The sequence below is a fragment of the Eriocheir sinensis genome, chromosome 9 (assembly GCF_024679095.1).
Source record: "Eriocheir sinensis breed Jianghai 21 chromosome 9, ASM2467909v1, whole genome shotgun sequence".
Lineage (NCBI taxonomy): Eukaryota > Metazoa > Arthropoda > Malacostraca > Decapoda > Varunidae > Eriocheir > Eriocheir sinensis.
The window spans coordinates 387,592-408,432 of NC_066517.1; the positions used below are offsets into that span (position 1 = coordinate 387,592).

At 44.4% G+C, this 20,841-nt stretch overlaps 1 long non-coding RNA gene across 2 annotated transcripts; it reads left to right on the plus strand.

The window, feature by feature from the left end:
- Positions 1-3,850: 3,850 nt before the first annotated feature.
- On the plus strand, positions 3,851-14,335 carry LOC126995789 (uncharacterized). Of its 2 annotated transcripts, XR_007750693.1 has the most exons (4): positions 3,851-4,432; positions 6,664-6,781; positions 10,552-10,646; positions 13,645-14,329. It is a non-coding gene; the product is annotated as an uncharacterized LOC126995789 (long non-coding RNA). The 2 variants fall into 2 exon arrangements; XR_007750692.1 differs by lacking the exon at positions 3,851-4,432 and having other exon boundaries at positions 6,009-6,781; positions 13,645-14,335.
- Positions 14,336-20,841: the final 6,506 nt, after the last annotated feature.

Below are 20,841 nucleotides of genomic sequence, written 5' to 3' on the forward strand. Positions count from 1 at the left end.
ACACGGTAAAGCCACAAATTTGGCCCGTCGCTGGTACACGGTAAAGCCACAAATTTGGCCCGTCGCTGCTACACGGTAAAGCCACAAATTTGGCCCGTCGCTGCTACACGGTAAAGCCACAAATTTGGCCCCTCGCTGCTACACGGTAAAGCCACAAATTTGGCCCGTCGCTGCTACACGGTAAAGCCACAAATTTGGCCCCTCGCTGGTACACAGTAAAGCCACAAATTTGTCCCGTCACTGCTACAGGGTAAAGCCACAAATTTGGCCCCTCGCTGCTACTGGGTTAAATCCTATATTGGTATCATTTAATTTTAGTGTGATCATATATGTTACTAATTTCAACAGTGTAGTGGATCTCTGTCTAATGCCACTGGTTAGGTTTACTTCCCCATAATCTTCATTGTTGAGTATTAGTTTTGTTTTATCTTCTGAATAGACGTTTGCCACAAAGTCAATCACTTTTGGGTGGATTTTAAAAAACATTATTGCCTCTTGCAGCTCTTCTCTTTTTATTGAATCAAAGGCTTTACTGAAATCAACGGCCGTGACTATTCAAATGTCACTATTGAATATAACAAGTTTTTAGCCATAAACTCCACGCAATCATCATGTATTATATATGAAAACACGCAGAATTAAATGGTACACATAAAGAAACTCACGACGGCCGGGCCAAAACAGCACCCCGGACGATATCCGAGATCGCCACGCGCCAAATTTCAAATGTCGCTATTGAATGTAACAAGTTTTTAGCCGTAAACTCCACACAATCATCATGTATTATACACAAAAACATGCAGAATTAAATGGTACACATAAAGAAACTCACTACAGCCGGGCCAAAACAGTGCGCTGGACTGTATCCAAGATCGCCGCGCGCCAAATTTCAAATGTCGCTATTGAATATAACAAGTTTTCAGCCATAAACTCCACACAGTCATCATGTATTATATATGAAAACATGCAGAATTAAATGATGCACATAAAGAAACTCACTACGGCCGGGCCAAAACATCGCCGCGCGCCAAATTTCAAATGTCACTATTGAATATAACAAGTTTTCAGCCATAAACTCCACACAGTCATCATGTATTATATAAGAAAACATACAGAATTAAATGGTGCACATAGAGAAACATAGATTAATTGATCATTTTGAGCTGTAAGCCTAGCGATAAAATAACTGGTATATTGGCCATGGCAAGCCAGTATGCACGTCCTGGTGTTGAAGGGTTAAGCCCTCCCTGTGTCCTGTGCCGTCACCTCTGTTATGCACACGGCCGGGCACGATAACACAAAACCTTATTCCTGATAACCGATAATGGAAAACCTCATCGCTGATAACTGATATTCCTTAACTGGAGGCACAAATATAGGCAATAACTGATACTGATATAAATTCACAATTCCGATACTAGCTAGCGATAAGTCCGACAGGCGAAAACGATACTATATTGATATTTCAGATAGAAAACATACAGTACTTCCTTCCCAAGGTGTGGCAGCGCTGAACTCCAGGATCCCAAACTCCACCTATTGAAAACACTGAAAAAGACCTTATCTGCTCCCACCCCTGGAGATATTTTTTTTTTTCTCCATATGGGCCATGGCACCGGTAGACTATCCATCAGGCCCTGATGGTCGGCCCCGAGCCCACCATGGCGCAGGCAACTGTCACATGGCTTCTATGAGCCCAGATCCTAAATCTGCATGCTTTTCTACTTCTGATGGTTTAGGGCTCGTCACGACGTAAAAAATACGTAGGCTCAAAATCGCCTCCGAACATGAGTCGCGGCAGTGTCTACCACGCCTGCGGTAACTGTTACGGGTGCTCGGAGCCGCGGTGACTTGTGGCCTTACCACGGCTCCGGTAAGTGGCTGATGATTTACCGGGTGGGCGGAGATACCGCGAGACTTACCAGACAGAGGTCCAGTAAATGGTAGGATGAATCTCGTCCCAAGACTATAATCAACCTTTTCCTCCCTCTGACCCTAAAGTTAATCCTCAGGCAGCTAACCATCAGCCTAAATCGTAGACTCTGGGTGTGTCTCCCTGAAAGCAATCAAATAGTGCTTTAGTACTGTGAAACGGTGCCGAAATAAATGGTTAGTGTGTTCCAAAACGGCTTGTGGAACTTAACCCCTGTAATTAATGGGACATAGCTTCCATATATGCAAATTCACACTATGCCAGAGTTTTGCAGATTGTAACCCTCGCATGTAATGAATACCGCCTGGTGTGCTGGATTTGAGGTCATTTTGTATTAGGTTATATTGGCGGAGTGGAAAAATTTGGGCGGCTTTTCCGATACCCTACGTAGCCCCTGTCCACCCAGCAGTGTACCAGATATTAATGGGGGGTTGTGTCCCGTCTCCTGGGGTCTGTTCCCTTCTCCTATAATTCCTTCCCCTTCTGTCTCTCTCCGGCATATGACCACAGATGTTGTGTCCCGTCTCCTGGGGTCTGTTCCCTTCTCCTATAATTCATTCCACTCCTGTCTCTCTCCGGCAAATGACCACAGATGTTGTGTCCCGTCTCCTGGGGTCTGTTCCCTTCTCCTATAATTCCTTCCCCTCCTGTCTCTCTCCGGCATATGACCACAGATGTTGTGTCTCGTCTCCTGGGGTCTGTTCCCTTCTCCTATAATTCCTTCCCCTTCTGTCTCTCTCCGGCATATGACCACAGATGTTGTGTCCCGTCTCCTGGGGTCTGTTCCCTTCTCCTATAATTCCTTCCCCTTCTGTCTCTCTCCGGCATATGACCACAGATGTTGTGTCCCGTCTCCTGGGGTCTGTTCCCTTCTCCTATAATTCCTTCCCCTTCTGTCTCTCTCCGGCATATGACCACAGATGTTGTGTCCCGTCTCCTGGGGTCTGTTCCCTTCTCCTATAACTCCTTCCCCTTCTGTCTCTCTCCGGCATATGACCACAGATGTTGTGTCCCGTCTCCTGGGGTCTGTTCCCTTCTCCTATAACTCCTTCCCCTTCTGTCTCTCTCTGGCATATGACCACAGATGTTGCGCCAACTAGACAAAACTTTCCAACTGTTCCCTTCTCCTATAATTCCTTCCCCTTCTGTCTCTCTCCAGCACATGACCACAGATGTTATGCTGCCCACTAAACCAAACTTTCCAACTGATCCCTTCTCCTATAATTCTTTCCCCTTCTGTCTCTCTGTGGCACATGACCACAGATGTTGCGCTGACTAAACAAAACTTTCCAACTGTTCCCTTCTCCTATAATTCCTTCCCCTTCTGTCTCTTTCCTGCATATGACCACAGATGTTGTGTCCCATCTCCTGGGGTCTGTTCCCTTCTCCTATAATTCCTTCCCCTTCTGTCTCTCTCCGGCATATGACCACAGATGTTGTGTCCCGTCTCCTGGGGTCTGTTCCCTTCTCCTATAATTCCTTCCCCTTCTGTCTCTCCGGCATATGACCACAGATGTTGTGTCCCATCTCCTGGAGTCTGTTCCCTTCTCCTATAATTCCTTCCCCTTCTGTCTCTCTCCGGCACATGACCACAGATGTTGCGCCAACTAAACCAAACTTTCCAACTTTAGTGGTACATAGAAAGTAACATTGCCTCCATAGTAAATATCATCATGTCTTGCACAGAAATAAATAGTCAGGGTCTCAAAAATAATAGGCTACCCCTTACTCAACAATACACATTATTATTATTATTATTATTATTATTATTATTATTATTATTATTATTATTATTATTATTATTATTATTATTTCTACTATAATTTTTATTTCTTCATAGCTTACACTGGTATAGGAAATTACCTTTATCATATTTGTTATTATTATTATTATTATTATTATTATTATTATTATTATTATTATTTCAGCGTGAAGATGTCAGGTCATGATGCGTTGGTCCATCGGCGCACCTTCCAGAACGCCAACCAGGTGGTGGAGTTGACCACACGCACCATTCCCAAGGCTCAACACCACCACCACCACCACCACCACCACCAGCGAGGACATCAACACCACCAACACCACCACCAGGGTGCTCTATGAAGGGTTTAGTGTCCATGTCGTCAAGTCCATCTCCCTCAATCTGTTCTGGGACCATTTTAGTTGCAGTTCTCTGTATCCTTTCCAACTCCAGCACTTCTTCCCGCAAGCTGTTCCATGTGTTAACACTTCTATGTGAAAAACTATACTTTTTCCAGTCACTCAAACAGGTTCCTTTATTAAGTTTCTTTCCGTGTCCTCTCAGCCCCTGCGTTACTGCTGATAAGAAGAGATCATCCCTATCTACCTCATCAAACAGGGGGCTTCGTGGTGCAGTGGTTAGCACACTCGGCTCACAACCGAGAGAGCCCGGGTTTGATTCCCGGGTGGAGTGGAAAAATTTGGGCGGCTTTTCTGACACCCTACGCCCCTGTCCACCCAGCAGTGAATGGGTACCAGGTATTAATAGGGGGTTGTGTCCTGTCTCCTGGGGTCTGTTCCCTTCTCCTATAACTCCTTCCCCTTCTGTCTCTCTCTGGCATGTGACCACAGATGTTGCGCCCACCAAACAAAACTTTCCAACTGTTCCCTTCTCCTATAATTCCTTCCCCTTCTGTCTCTCTCCGGCATATGACCACAGATGTTGCTCTGACTAAACCAAACTTTCCAACTGTTCCCTTCTCCTATAATTCCTTCCCCTTCTGTCTCTCTCCGCCATATGACCACAGATGTTGCTCTGACTAAACCAAACTTTCCAACTGTTCCCTTCTCCTATAATTCCTTCCCCTTCTGTCTCTCTCCGGCATATGACCACAGATATTGCTCTGACTAAACCAAACTTTCCAACTATTCCCTTCTCCTATAATTCCTTCCCCTTCTGTCTCTCCGGCATATGACCACAGATGTTGCGCCCAATAAACCATACTTTCCAACTGTTCCCTTCTCCTATAATTCCTTCCCCTTCTGTCTCTCCGGCATATGACCACAGATGTTGCGCCCACTAAACAAAACTTTCCAACTGTTCCCTTCTCCTATAATTCCTTCCCCTTCTGTCTCTCCGGCATATGACCACAGATGTTGCACTGACTAAACCAAACTTTCCAACTGTTCCCTTCTCCTATAATTCCTTCCCCTTCTGTCTCTCTCCGGCATATGACCACAGATGTTGCTCTGACTAAACCAAACTTTCCAACTGTTCCCTTCTTCTATAATTCCTTCCCCTTCTGTCTCTCTGGCGTATGACCACAGATGTTGCGCCGACTAAACCAAACTTTCCAACTGTTCCCTTCTCCTAGAATTCCTTCCCCTTCTGTGTCTCTCCGGCATGTGACCACAGATGTTGCGCCCACTAAACAAAACTTTCCAACTCTTTCCTCATCAAATTTATTTACCAACTTGTACAGTGCAATCAGATCTCCTCTCTCCCTTCTTTGTTCCAGTGTTGTCAAGTCCATCTCCCTCAATGTCTTCATACATCATATTCGAGAGTTCTGGGACCATTTTGTTGCAATTCTCTGTCTTGAGTCCAACATCATAATCTTCCTTTGCATAGTTTTTCCTTTTTTCCTTATATGCCTCATCTTGGTATTCAAATCCTTCCATAGTTTTCATCTGTCATAGTTGATGCCATTCTTTCCTAAGGGGCACTCGTGACTGACTCCTTCATCTAACTCAACATTTTTTGTGAAAATTAGGTCAAGTCTTGATGGTTGGTCATCTCCTCTTAGCCTTGTTTCTCCTTTAACCCACTGCATCAACAGATTATCACATCAGGTGTGTGTGTGTGTGTGTGTGTGTGTGTGTTTAGCTAGTTGTTGTATTTACCTAGTTGTAGTTTTATAGGGCCTGGGCTTGACGTTCGTGTGGTCCCGTCTCTGTATCTACATTTATCCAACTTTTCCTTGAAGCTTTGCACACTCCTTTCTGATACTACATCCTCACTTAGTCTGTTCCAAACCTCTGTACTTCTTTGCGGGAAGCTATATTTCTTTATGTCTCTCAAGCATCTTCCTCAATTTTTTACTGTGTCCTCTTGTGTTCCTGGTGGTAATTTCTTCTTTTAGTGGTAACTCCTCGTTGTCTACTTCTTCCATTTTGCTCTAATTTGTAGATTTGTATTAGGTCTCCTGTTTCTCTTCTTTGTTCTAGTGTTGGTAAGTCCATTTCCTTTAGTGTCTCCTCGTATGTCAATCCCTGGAACCATTTTTGTTGCCATCTTTTGTATTCTTTCTAGTTTCTTGATGTGTTTCTTCTTATGGGGAGACCACACTGCCTCTGCATGTGTGTGTGTGTGTGTGTGTGTGTGTGTGTGTGTGTGTGTGTGTGTGTGAAGATTGACTGACTGATGAATGAATGACTGTGAGATTAAGGTTGGTATTACAAGACAGTTTCCCTGCTCACATCAGCTACTTCTAAAGGTCAAAGGGGGATATCAGTCAGGCTCTAATGAGTGTTTTTCAGGCTCATGGTACAGAAGAAGGGTTAAACTACCACCAGGGTCATAAAACTACTCCTGGAAATGCCCACAACTCCTGCGAAAGCCTTGTCAAATAGGTGTTCTTGGGCGGGGAAATGTCTTATGATACGACCCTAAGTAAATAACTTCCTGATGGAGTGGATGATTGACTTGGCAACCTGTAGCCTTACTCTCAGCCATTTCAAGTTCTTGACTGATGTACTAACACCCTCAGATTGGCTACAGTGAAGGTCGTGGCAGAGAGTGTACTCAAACTCCTACTGTGAGCTACTCCTGATGCCTGCGCCCTCACCACCCCTGTGAAGGACGCCCAGCTGACCCAACCCTCCACGGTGAGTCTGCCCCACTTAATGTTGCATAAGTTATCCGGTATACCTTCACTCTCTCATGCTTTCCCTATGTCCTGTGCTGTCCAACTTAATGATGTGAGAGTTAACTGGTGTTTTCACTATCATCTTTTTAGAGTGTCTGATTAAAAAAACTAATGCAGGAGTCATGGTGTTTTTTGTTCCTGTTGGGTGCCTGGACCTATCAGCTGTCTTGTGCTGTCCAACTTATTAATGCAAGAGTCATGGTGTTTTTTGTTCCTGTTGAGTGCCTGGACCTATCAGCTGTCTTGTGCTGTCCAACTTATTAATGCAGGAGTCATGGTGTTTTTTGTTCCTGTTGGGTGCCTGGACCTATCAGCTGTCTTGTGCTGTCCAACTTATTAATGCAGGAGTCATGGTGTTTTTTGTTCCTGTTGGGTGCCTGGACCTATCAGCTGTCTTGTGCTGTCCAACTTATTAATGCAAGAGTCATGGTGTTTTTTGTTCCTGTTGGGTGCCTGGACCTATCATACATAGCAGGCAGTAGCTTAGCCAGTAGACTATTTGTGCTGCCTTGGAGAATCTTGGAACCATTTGCTGAACTGAGTGCAGACCAACGTGGCTCACATGAAGCACTTGCGAGACTTGGCAACAGAAAACTCCTCAGTTGTATCCTTGACGTGCTAATTTCCCTCAGTAACTCGTGCTGCTCAATACTCATTAGAGAGAGGTGGTTCAATCTTGTTTGAACCATACCGACTCTTACTTCTTGAGTCTAGGTAATTTTGGAAAGGAGCGTTCACCACTGCAGTTGGTAACCATTAGAGTTAAATAAATCTTCAACGCGATCTCGACATTAGGAGAACAAGACCCAAAAGAATGATCAACTCTCAGACGATACAATGTCATCTCGTAAAGGTCTTGTTGAGATCCAGCAACAGTACAGCCGGGTCGGACCGCAACGGCATTGATCCAATATTTCCCAAAATATATAAGGTACGTCAAGTTTGCAGTATATTGACAGGCCAACATTCGCTGCAGATTTATCTTTACTCAATGTTATGATAACCCCTCGAATGTTGGTCTGTGAATGTGCCGACAACTTAACGTACACCTATTGAATACACACCAGCAGAGCGGTCGCTTCTGAAAATAAAAAAAACTATTTCATACCCCTTTGTCATCACGATATATTATTGTACTCAACACCCTGCCAACGTACTACTGGCTTACTCATGAGTACAGATACTATTGATGAGAGGCCAAAACTCACACTTAGATTCAGCTGTGTACTTGTGCCTCGACCGCCATTAAACCTTTTTTCTGTTATTGATATTTAATATAATCTATACTACTAAACTTTTATCTGCATTAATAGGTTAAGTATATTATGTATAACACACCCCTAACTTACCCTACAGACAGTCAAGGAAATACACATTTTAACCCGTCCGCTGCAATTGGCATGGATTTGGCTTTCACTGGTAGCCTGGTGAACTTATACTCCCAGGTCTTTCTCTGTCTCTGTGGTGGATAGTGGAGTGTTTCCTATATGGTATTGGTGTGCTGGATATCCCCTCCCAAGGTGCAGGACTACATTTTTCTTCATTGAATTGTAGCAGCCACTTTTTGCTCCACTCCTGTAGCTTGGTGAGGTCTTCTTGTAGGAAATCCGTAGTCAAGGGGTTAAGAGAATCCATCGCCAGGACCTTCATGCTATTCAATTTACACATGTTTATGTCTGCTGGAGCCTTGGGTCCAGCTGCAACACCCACAAGTCCGGATCTGGACCGCGGGCCGCCAGTTGAGTTGGGAAGCCCTGGACTATATGCCGTATATGGTGTACTACAATGCCAGGCTTATTATACTATGCCCTAGTGAAGTTTTCTATAGTTTCTTATCCCGGAAGCAGTGACGGGCCAGATTTGTGCCGTGATATAAACCCCCAAAAATAGATGATACATAATCTGATCACAAATGCTTTGATATATTATATTATGGAATGGTTTGTGTGAGGGGTGATTTTTTTTCATTTTTCTCGCTTAGAGGGACCATTAAGAAACATGATCCCCGCAGCTACCGGGTTATATATAGTAATATCATATATAATATAACAAAAAATCCAGAAAATGAGTAATTATTTTGTCTCGGCCTTCTGTGCCTAAGGACAAAAAATTTAGTTACTAATTTTTTACATTCCCACGGGGCCTGTAGCACGTGCTAAATGTGCTACTAGGTTAACCCCTTGAATGTGGATTTCCTACAGTTAGACATCACCAAGCTACTGAAATGGAGCAAAAAGTGGCTGCTACAATTCAATGAAGAAAAATGTAAAGTCCTGCACCATGGGAGGGGATATCCAGCACACCAATACCACATGGGAAACGCTCCACTATCCACCACAGAGGCAGAGAAAGACCTGGGAGTGTATGTTACCAGGCTACCAGTGAAGTGATATCCAGCACACCAATACCACATGGGAAACACTCCACTATCCACCACAGAGGCAGAGAAAGACCTGGGACTATATGTTACCAGGCTACCAGTGAAGGGATATCCAGCACACCAATACCACATGGGAAACACTCCACTATCCACCACAGAGACAGAGAAAGACCTGGGACTATATGTTACCAGGCTACCAGTGAAGGGATATCCAGCACACCAATACCACATGGGAAACACTCCACTATCCACCACAGAAACAGAGAAAGACATGGGACTATATGTTACCAGGCTACCAGTGAAGGGATATCCAGCACACCAATACCACATGGGAAACACTCCACTATCCACCACAGAGACAGAGAAAGACATGGGACTATATGTTACCAGGCTACCAGTGAAGGGATATCCAGCACACCAATACCACATGGGAAACACTCCACTTTCCACCACAGAGGCAGAGAAAGACCTGGGAGTGTATGTTACCAGGCTACCAGTGAAGGGATATCCAGCACACCAATACCACATGGGAAACACTCCACTTTCCACCACAGAGGCAGAGAAAGACCTGGGACTATATCTTACCAGGCTACCAGGGAAGGCCAAATCCATGCCAATCACAGCGGAAGGGTTAAATCGACACTGAGTCACTTGGGGCCATAATGAACTTAGCAATACCCTTATACTGACTCACTATGTTACATAATAAGAACCACTACCAGGGCTGCACATATGAATCTTACCATGGCACACACTAAGAATTATTTGTCCTGGTATAGTGTGGCTAATTCTTCTGGCTCCGTGGTGTAGTGGTTAGCATGCCTACCTATGAATCTGCCAGCCAGGGTTGGGATCCCCCTCCCTGGACAGTCATTTAATTGTGGATGTACCAAGTGTTAGACCTTAATGTATAGCTATCTAGTCTCTCTCTCTCTCTCTCTCTCTCTCTCTCTCTCTCTCTCTCTCTCTCTCTCTCTCTCTCCTTCATCATTTCTCTCCCTTCTCTTCCTCCTTCCTTCCTTCCTTCCTTCCTTCCCAGTGTTCCTTCGTCCACCCTCAGACCTTCCTTCCTTCCTTCCTTCTCAGTGTTCCTTCGTCCAGCCTCATACCTTCCTTCCTTCCTTCCCAGTGTTCCTTCGTCCAGCCTCATACCTTCCTTCCTTCCTTTCCAGTGTTCCTTCATCCAGCCTCATACCTTCCTTCCTTCCTTCCCAGTGTTCCTTCGTCCAGCCTCATACCTTCCTTCCTTCCTTTCCAGTGTTCCTTCATCCAGCCTCATACCTTCCTTCCTTCCTTCCTTCCTTTTCATTGTCATTCTCCCTTGTGATGTTTTCCTTTCCTTCCTCCAGTGTGCCCCTGAGAGCTCCCTGCAGCACAGCGAGTCTCTTCTTGGACGGCTCAGAGGCACAGAAGATGTAGCCAGACTTGCCGGCCAAACCCGAGGGTGAGTCCACACCCTGAGACACTTATGTTAGCCTGTCTGTCTGTCTGCCTCAACAACCCTCAACTCGTACAGGAAACTGTTAATTAAAAGATGAGACACTTTTTGTTAGTCTGTCTACTTAAAATTAGTCTTGTCTTGGTCTGTTTACTTGGTCTAGACACAAAGTAATGACATCAAGATAATTATGGAACAACAATGAGAATAAGTCACACACCTGCCCCAAAAATACTCAGACTCATGTGAATATATATATATATATATATATATATATATATATATATATATATATATATATATATATATATATATATATATATATATATATATATATATATATATATATATATATATATATATATATATATATATATATATATATATATATATATATATATATATATATATATATATATATATATATATATATATATATATATATATATATATATATATATATATATATATATATATATATATATATATATATATATATATATATATATATATATATATATATATATATATATATATATAAACACAGAGTGTTTTTGTCGGCTCAACAGACACATTTTTTGTCCCACAAACTGTCCCTAAAAATCATCCTGCATCTTGCAAGGTCAAGGTTCAGCTTAGGGTTAGTGACTAGGTAGGTCTTGGGCCGTATTCTTAAATTAAACTTCTGTAACCACAGTAAAAAGCAGTGGCTCATGTTCATCAAAACAAGCAGAGAGATCGTCTTCGCTGCCCCACCAGGGGGCACAAGCCCACCTGGACCCCCCACGGATCCCAACGGAGTGATTCTCCATATCTACCAATAAATCTTCCCTTGTGTAATGATAGGCTAGGTCAAGTTATGTATTAGATTAGGTGTAGGCATGTTTGGGTGCCAGGTGGAGACCCAATAATGCTGTCCTTAGTAAATAAATAGTGATGAGTTGAAGTTCAATAGTCACTCCGTAATGTTTATGACACATTTTACATATAGCTACCATTTGCAGTGGCTATGAAATGAGTACTAAAATCAACAATTCCATCTCATAGAAAAAAGCCTCCTGAACACGATGGTGTATACAGATTTTTCATAAAACGCCAAATAAGTGAAGCACGGAACTATTTATAAAAACATTTCACATCATCCCCTCGGGGGTGGTGCGAGGGTAAACTGGTTTGTGGGCCTCGTTGCCTTGACAACCCTCGCCTCGCCTTGCTTTTCGTGTAATAATAATCCTTGATATGCACTTATTCACAACGTCGTAGTGAGTGAATGAGTCTTAATTGCTTCCAAGGATAGCCTACTGATGTCCTTTTAATAAACATGGCATCATTATAGTCACCTGGCCATGTTTGGGTTCGTGCTAATCACAGTATCTTTCCTTTTTAATAGTATCACAAGTATCCTTTGTTTCATTTTCCATTAATCTGATATTTTCTTTGTTATCACAATTCAGTGTCCAACGATTATCTTCCTGAACGTGCCTGTACATTTGCAGGAGAGGCTTACATAACTGAATCTTATAGATCTTGGCCTCCTCTTTCCAATGGTGCCTTTGTTTTGTAGCTGTGATGAATAGTTTTTGAGATAGAGCGGTTAAGAGAGATCCCTCTCCCCTGCTGGGCTGCCCGAGCGCACCTTGGGGGACAGTCTCGTTGTGAGCACTCAGCAAGGAAAGGGTTAAAAGGGATGGTGCTGAAAACAGGAACAGTGGATACTATGCCGTCAACAGGAACGGGGTGCGAGCCTCGGCAGCTTGTATGCTCTCCTGGACGTGACTGACTCACGTTCACCCTCCATCTTGGACGATACATCGGGTTAGCTTCCCTTCGGTGCCTCAAGAATAGGGAAACTGTGGCTGCTAAACCCTGGTGCCAAGCCTGCACCTCCAGCATAATAACTGCTTGAGGGAGTCTCCCTAACAACCGTAACACAGTGATTCGTGTTTTGTGTCATTTATCATTGATATTTGTTAGTAAAATTACTTTTATTTTGTATAAAATAACAGCTATAATGTTTTCTGGTAATATTTTGGTGGGATATGGGACGCATTAATGGTATTCATATTAATTTCAATGGAGGGGAAGTTTGTTTTGGTTTACGAGTGTTTTGTCATGCCGGCAAAAATTCCCCAACAAATTAACCCCTTCAACACGAGGACGCGTATACTGCGTCCTTGTGTGCCCCGTACCATACCCAAGGACGCGTATACTGCGTCCTTGTGTGCCCCGTACCATACCCAAGGACGCGTATACTGCGTCCTTTTGTGCCCCGTACCATACCCAAGGACGCGTATACTGCGTCCTTTTGTGCCCCGTACCATACCCAAGGACGCGTATACTGCGTCCTTTTGTGCCCCGTACCATACCCAAGGACGCGTATACTGCGTCCTTGTGTGCCCCGTACCATATCCGAGGACGCGCATACTGCGTCCTGGCTCACTTTAGCCAATATACGTGTCATTTTATCTCTATATTTATGCTTACAGCTCAAAATTATCAATTAATTTGTTTCTTTATGTGCACCATTTAATTCTGCATGTTTTCACATGATTATAATACATGATGATTATGTTGAGTTTATGGCTGAAAACTTGTTATATTCAATAGCGACATCTGAAGTTTGCCTCGCGTGGCGATCTTGGATACGGCGCGGGGCGCTGTTTTGGCCTGGCCGTAGTGAAGGGGTTAAACTCATAAACTGACTGTATCTTTAAATTTCTGCCGCTTGTGGCGGACTGAGTTCCCCCCTCCAAAAAAAATTAGCCCATTATATCCAGGGTCTACTGTACCTTGGTAGTGTAGTGCATAACAGCGGTGGGTCTCAGCAGGCCTGGCAGACCATGGTGTTGTGGACTCGCTCAGTACAAATATATTACATTGTCAATATCTAGGTAGGCAGGCAAATTTAAGTCCCCTGTGTGTGTGTGTGTGGTTTTTCTATGTAATATTATATGTTCTCTCTCTCTCTCTCTCTCCAATCCATTAATATAGTTATTCTCCTCAGGTGTGTGTTGATGCTGGGACCAAGAAGAAGAAGAAGAGGAAGAGGAGGAGGAGAAGGAAGATGATAATCGCAACAGGAAGATCAGAAGAGGAGGAGGAAGAAGAAGAAGAAGAGGAGGAGGAAGAATGGAAGAAGAAAAGAGAACACACACACACACACACACACATATATATGACAAACACCTTTTTCTATATTTTTCATTTTTATTAGTCCATAAAACATACATTAGCTATATACATATAATACAACATATGCATAACTATATACATTAGACCGTAGAGTGAGTGAGTGAGAGACTCGAGAGGTGAGATAGAGAGGCGCCCCCCCTCTCTCTCTCTCTCTCTCTCTCTCTCTCTCTCTCTCTCACCTCACCACAGCTCACAGGACCCCACAGATGTACCCCTACAGTATGTTGATAACCCCCCACAGACACATACCCCCCCAGCCTCATGAAGGACCCCCTCCTCCCTCCCTCCCCCCCTAGCCAACATAGCCTTATCAATGTTACTAAGTGTATGTATGTATGTGTGTTTTTCTATTAATAAAAAGTTAATTTGTAATGTTTATGTGTTCTATTCCTATGAGAGAGGAAAAGGTAAAGAGGGAGAGAGAGAGAACGAAATGAGAAGCAAAAGAGAGAGAGAGGAGGTAAGGGAAGGAGAGAGAAGGAAAATAAAGAATGAAAGAACAGAAGAAATTTACCGATAAAAGAGAGAGAGAGAGAGAGAAAGGTATCAGAAGGGAGAGAGAGAGAGAGAGAAAGGTATCAGAAGGGAGAGAGAGAGAGAGAGAAAGGTATCAGAAGGGAGAGAGAGAGAGAGAGGAAAAGGTAAAGAAGGAGAGAGAGAGAACGAAATGAGAAGCAAAAGAGAGAGAGAGAGAGGAGGTAAGGGAAGGAGAGAGAAGGAAAATAAAGAATGAAAGAACAGAAGAAATTTACCGATAAAAGAGAGAGAGAGAGAGAGAAAGGTATCAGAAGGGAGAGAGAGAGAGAGAAAGGTATCAGAAGGGAGAGAGAGAGAGAGAGAGAAAGGTATCAGAAGGGAGAGAGAGAGAGAACGAAATGAGAAGCAAAAGAGAGAGAGAGAGGAGGTAAGGGAAGGAGAGAGAAGGAAAATAAAGAATGAAAGAACAGAAGAAATTTACCGATAAAAGAGAGAGAGAGAGAGAGAGGTATCAGAAGGGAGAGAGAGAGAGAAAGGTATCAGAAGGGAGAGAGAGAGAGAGAGAGGTATCAGAAGGGAGAGAGAGAGAGAAAGGTATCAGAAGGGAGAGAGAGAGAGAGAGAGAGAGAGAGAGGAAAAGGTAAAGAGGGAGAGAGAACGAAATGAGAAGCAAGAGAGAGAGAGAGAGAGGTAAGGCAAGGTAAGGTAAGATAAGAAGATACAAACAAAATAAACTGTTAACTGTATGTACCTAGCTAACCGTATGAGACTGTATGTTATATATACTCTATAACAAAGGCAATATTATCTTAACAGAGAGAGAGAGAGAGATCTAATCACTATGTAGCAAACTGTATAGGCCTATGTATATGCCTACCCAGTGAGAGGAAGCTGAACTCTATAACACAGGCAATATTATCTTAACAGAGAGAGAGAGAGAAAGCTATCTCTAATCAGTATGTGGCAAACTGTATAGGCCTATGTATATGCCTATCTAGTGAGAGGAAGCTGAACTCTATAACACAGGCAATATTATCTTAACGGAGAGAAAGAAAGCTAGCTCTAAACTGTATAAAACTAACTGTATCTCAACTGTAGGCGAACTGACCACCTCAACTATACAGTAAACCCTGGATCTAACGGACCCGCTTATAATGGATTTCGGATATAACAGACAAGGTCAGAGGGTCAGAAATCCACCGGGACCGACCAAGAATAGTTTTGAACCACCCGCTTCTGGTAACTACAACAGCTTAACTATATACATATGCAGTAAACCCTGGATATAATGGACCCACTTATAATGGATTTTGGATATAACGGAGAAGGTCAGAAAAAGTTGGAAAGTTTGGTCTAGTCGGCGCAACATCTGTGGTCATATGCCGGAGAGAGACAGAAGGGGAAGGAATTATAGGAGAAGGGAACAGATCCCAGGAGACAGGACACAATCCCCGATTAATACCTGGTACACTGCTGGGTGGACAGGGGCTACGTAGGGTATCGGGAAAAGCCGCCTAAATTTTTCAACTCCGCCCAGGAATTGAACCCGGTGTGAAATATAAACTGTAAGCAAGCTGAACATTTCTCTCTGCAAGTTATTTTACAGGTGCTGTGTACACCAGGCATTGAAAAGGCAATCATTTAATTCTTTGTGACAGAAACAGTTAGCACATTATTTCATAACACACCAAACACTACAAAAAAAAGTTTCATCTGCCAGTGTGAGATTGGCGCAGAGGAGACAGCTCAAGGGCACACAAAAAGTAAATAATAAAAAAAAAAGCCTGCTACTCGCTGCACTTGTAAAATCATACCCATACCCGTAACAATATGACCCCCACGCAAGACCCCACGCACAACCTAGCAACCTCAGTGCCTCAGGTGTCGCCAAGTGTGCTGTGCGGCCCTATAGACAACGCAACGTGCACACAACATACACAATAAAAAATATATCTATACCTACGTTTACTCCTTCGTCGTTTTATTATTTTACGTTTTTTTTAAATCTTCGCCGCTTATAACGGACTAAGTTCCCCCCAAATTGAGTGTGTATCAAGACACCTCTCCACCCGAAATTGACTGACCTCTTTGGCTACTCTTTACTCTTATCTTTTACAGGAGCGGCGAGTAGCGGGCTTTTTGGGGACTTTATTGCCCTTGAGATGTGTCCTCTGATGTGGAAAAAAAAAAAAAAATAAATAAATAAATTAGTCCGTTATATCGAGGGTTTACTGTACTTGTGTTGAGAGCCTCCATAACACCATGGGGCGGGCCAATCCGCTACCCACTGAGTCAACCGCCTTCGTCAAACGCACCATCAAAACTGTATGTAAATCTATGTGAGTGTAACTGTATGCATCTACCTGTATGTGACTTTAAGCTTAACTATATATACACTTCTCTGTTCCTTCCCTTCCCTTCCCTTTCCTATCCTTTCCTTTCATTTCCTTCCCTATCCTTTCCTTTCCCTTTCCTTCCTTTTCCAATAACTTTACAACGGACTGGACTGCTCCTTCGTACTGTGACCTCTTGTGACCTTTCCTTGGACTGGGGTGACTGGTTCTTGAGTCTTCCAAGATGGCCTTCCTTCCTTTCTTCTGTTCTTCCTTCGTTCTTCAGAGCTGTGGATAAAGACGGTTATTAGTATATTTTTTCATTATTATTATTTTTTATTCTTTCTTATTCTCTCTCTCTCTCTCTCTCTCTCTTTGTCTTATCTCCTATTTTCTTCATATCTTTAATTTTATCTGTTTCTCCTTTATCGTCCTGTCTCTCTCTTCCTTTCCTTCTCTATCATTTCCTCTCCTCTCCATTCCTTCCCTTCCTTTTCCTATCCTATCCTATCCTTTTTTTCCCTCTCCTTTCCTTCCCATTCCTTTCCTTTCCTTTCCTTTCCTTTCCTTCCCTTCTCTTCCTATTCCTTTCCTTCCCTATCATTTCCTTTCCTTTCCCTTCCCTTCCTTTTCCTATCCTATCCTTTCCTTCCTTTCCTTTCCCTTCCCTTCCTTTTCCTATCCTATCCTCTCCTTTCTTTCCCTTTCATTCCCATTCCTTCCCTTTCCTTTCCTTTCCTTTCCTTCCCTTCCCTTCCTTTCCTATCCTTTCCTCCACTCATGACAGTCCGCCCTGAGCTGCCCCGTCCCAGCCCTTTGGTTAGCAGTTAGTCCAGCCCCTGATCTTGGCCAGTGGGGGGAGGGGCTTGGACCCCCTCCCCCCACAAAAACCTATACCTGCCAAAAACAGAATATAAAGTGCAGGTCGCGGCTAACCGTTTGAGGGAACGTCTGGAGCCTTTTGGTTGATGATCGACAGCCCTACCTAGTGAATGCTTACATAGTTATCCCTGACCATACAAAATGAATTCCCAATGCACTTTCCAGCCTATGTCTTATTGGATTATGTACTGTTGTTTTGATGAGCTTGGATAGGCTGGTGCATTGGTTGGTGAGACCTTTCGGTTCTTTGCCTGACGATTCACTCCAGCATGGCTCATAGGGAGAGGTCATCCGGGTAAGAAATCCAGGTAAGAAGAGGATGCCAGACCACTGCAGGAGGATCTCAACAAACTGTGATCAGCTTGGTCAGAGAAATGGCAGATGAATTTTAACATCACCAAGTGTAGCGTACTGAGTGTAGGAACATGCAACCCATTACACAGGTATAGTTTAGACTCCACACAATAGGTAGAGCAGTGTGTGAAAGGGATTTAGGACTGTTAGTGAACTCTGACCTACAACTAAGGAAGCAATGTATTAGTGCGAGGAATAGGGCTAACAGGGTATTAGGCTTTATTATTAACAGGTCGGTAACCAACAGGAGTGCAGGGGCCATCCTCAGACTCTATTTAGCGTTAGTTAGGACACACTTAGATTATGCTGTCCAGTTTTGGTGCCCACACTACAGAATGGACATCAACTTGCTAGAATCAGTTCAGAGGAGGATGACCAAGATGATTCAGGGGCTGAGGAACCTCCCGTATCAAAATAGGCTGAAACATCTAAACTTACATTCACTAGAAAGACGAAGAGTGCGGGGAGATCTGATAGAAGTATTCAAATGGGTCAAGGGTTACAACAAAGGCGATATAAGTAAAGTACTGAGAATTAGCCAGCAGGATAGAACTCGCAGTAATGGATTTAAATGAGAAACGTATAGATTTAGGAGAGATATAGACAAGCATTGGTTTAGTAATAGGGTGGTGGGGGAATGGAAAAGACTCAGCAATCACATAATTAGTGCAGGGACGATAGCTTGTTTTAAGAGTATACACTGGATAGCTGCATGGACGACAGGTGGCAGTGGGAGGGAATCTGGAGCTGCCCTGTGTAAGCCATAAGGCCTCTTGCAGGCTCCCTATGTTCTCATGTTCTTTCCTCCCCAGTCAAAATACATCTTCCTTCCCTCCCTCCCTCCCCCCAATCATGTTCTCCCTTCCCTCCTTTTCTCCCCAGTCAAAATACATCTTCCTTCCCTCCCTCCCTCCCCCCAATCATGTTCTCCCTTCCTTCCTTTCCTCCCCAGTCAAAATACATCTTCCTTCCCTCCCTCCCTCCCCCCAATCATGTTCTCCCTTCCCTCCTTTCCTCCCCAGTCAAAATACATTTTCCTTCCCTCCTCCCTCCCCCCAATCATGCTCTCCCTTCCCTCTTTTCCTCCCCAGTCAAAATACATCTTCCTTCCCTCCCTCCCTCCCCCCAATCATGTTCTCCCTTCCTTCCTTTCCTCCCCAGTCAAAATACATCTTCCTTCCCTCCCTCCCTCCCCCCAATCATGTTCTCCCTTCCTTCCTTTCCTCCCCAGTCAAAATACATCTTCCTTCCTCCTCCTCCCCCAATCATGTTCTCCTTCCTCCTTTTCTCCCCAGTCAAAATACATCTTCCTTCCCTCCCTCCTTCCCCCAATCATGCTCTCCCTTCCCTCCTTTCCTCCCCAGTCAAAATACATCTTCCTTCCCTCCTCCTCCCCCAATCATGTTCTCCTTCCCTCCTTTCCTCCCCAGTCAAAATACATTTTCCTTCCTCCTCCTCCCTCCCCAATCATGCTCTCCTTCCCTCCTTTCCTCCCCAGTCAAAATACATTTTCCTTCCCTCCCTCCCTTCCCCCAATCATGTTCTCCCTTCCTTCCTTTCCTCCCCAGTCAAAATACATCTTCCTTCCGTCCCTCCCTCCCCCCTAATCATGTTCTCCCTTCCCTCCTTTCCTCCCCAGTCAAAATACATCTTCCTTCCCTCCCTCCTCCCCATCAATCATGTTCTCCTTCCTTTCCTCCCTAGTCAAAAAACATCTTCCTTCCCTCCCTCCTCCCCCCCAATCATGTTCTCCCTTCCCTCCTTTCCTCCCCAGTCAAAATACATCTTCCGTCCCTCCCTCCTCCCCATCAATCATGTTCTCCTTCCTCCTTTCCTCCCCAGTCAAAATACATCTTCCTCCTCCTCCTCCCCCAATCATGTTCTCCCTTTCCTCCTTTCCTCCCCAGTCAAATACATCTTCCTCCCTCCTCCCTCCCCCCAATCATGCTCTCCTTCCTCCTTTCCTCCCCAGTCAAAAACATCTTCCTTCCCTCCCTCCTCCCCCCAATCATGCACTCCTTCCTTCCTTTCCTCCCCAGTCAAAAACATCTTCCTTCCCTCCCTCCTCCCCAATCATGCTCTCCTTCCTTCCTTTCCTCCCCAGTCAAAAACATCTTCCTTCCCTCCCTCCCCCAATCATGCTCTCCTTCCTTCCTTCTTTCCTCCCCAGTCAAAACATCTTCCCTCCTCCCCCCCCAATCATGCACTCCCTTCCTTCCTTTCCTCCCCAGTCAAAAAACATCTTCCTTCCCTCCCGCCTCCCCCAATCATGGTCTCCCTTCCTTTCCTCCCCAGTCAAAAACATCTTCCTTCCTCCTCCTCCCCCGATCATGCTCTCCTTCCTTCCTTTCCTCCCCAGTCAAAAACATCTTCCTTCCTCCCTCCTCCCCCAATCATGCTCTCCTTCCTTCCTTTCCTCCCCAGTCAAAAACATCTTCCTTCCCTCCCTCCTCCCCCAATCATGCTCTCCTTCCTTTCCTCCCCAGTCAAAAACATCTTCCTTCCTCCCTCCTCCCCCAATCATGCTCTCCTTCCTTCCTTTCCTCCCCAGTCAAAAACATCTTCCTCCCTCCTCCCCCCCCAATCATGCTCTCCCTTCCTTCCTTTCCTCCCCAGTCAAAAAACATCTTCCTTCCCTCCCTCCTCCCCCCCAATCATGCTCTCCCTTCTTTCCTTTCCTCCCCAGTCAAAAAACATCTTCCTTCCCTCCCTCTCCCTTCGCTGTCCTCCCTCGAAGAAATTCCTCCCCATCTCTCTCCCTCCTCCGCCATGGCGCTTGTTTTCCCCCTATTTTCTCCTCTCCCACAGCCTCCACATGCTTCCTGCACTCACCACAGGCGGCGCGGAGTGGCTTCTCCAATACGGCGCTCGTCTCGCTCATCTTGGCGGCGTAAAACACGGGGAAAAGGTAGAAATATGGACTCGGCGGCGGCTTGGTTTGGGTCCCCGCCTCTTGGTCTCGG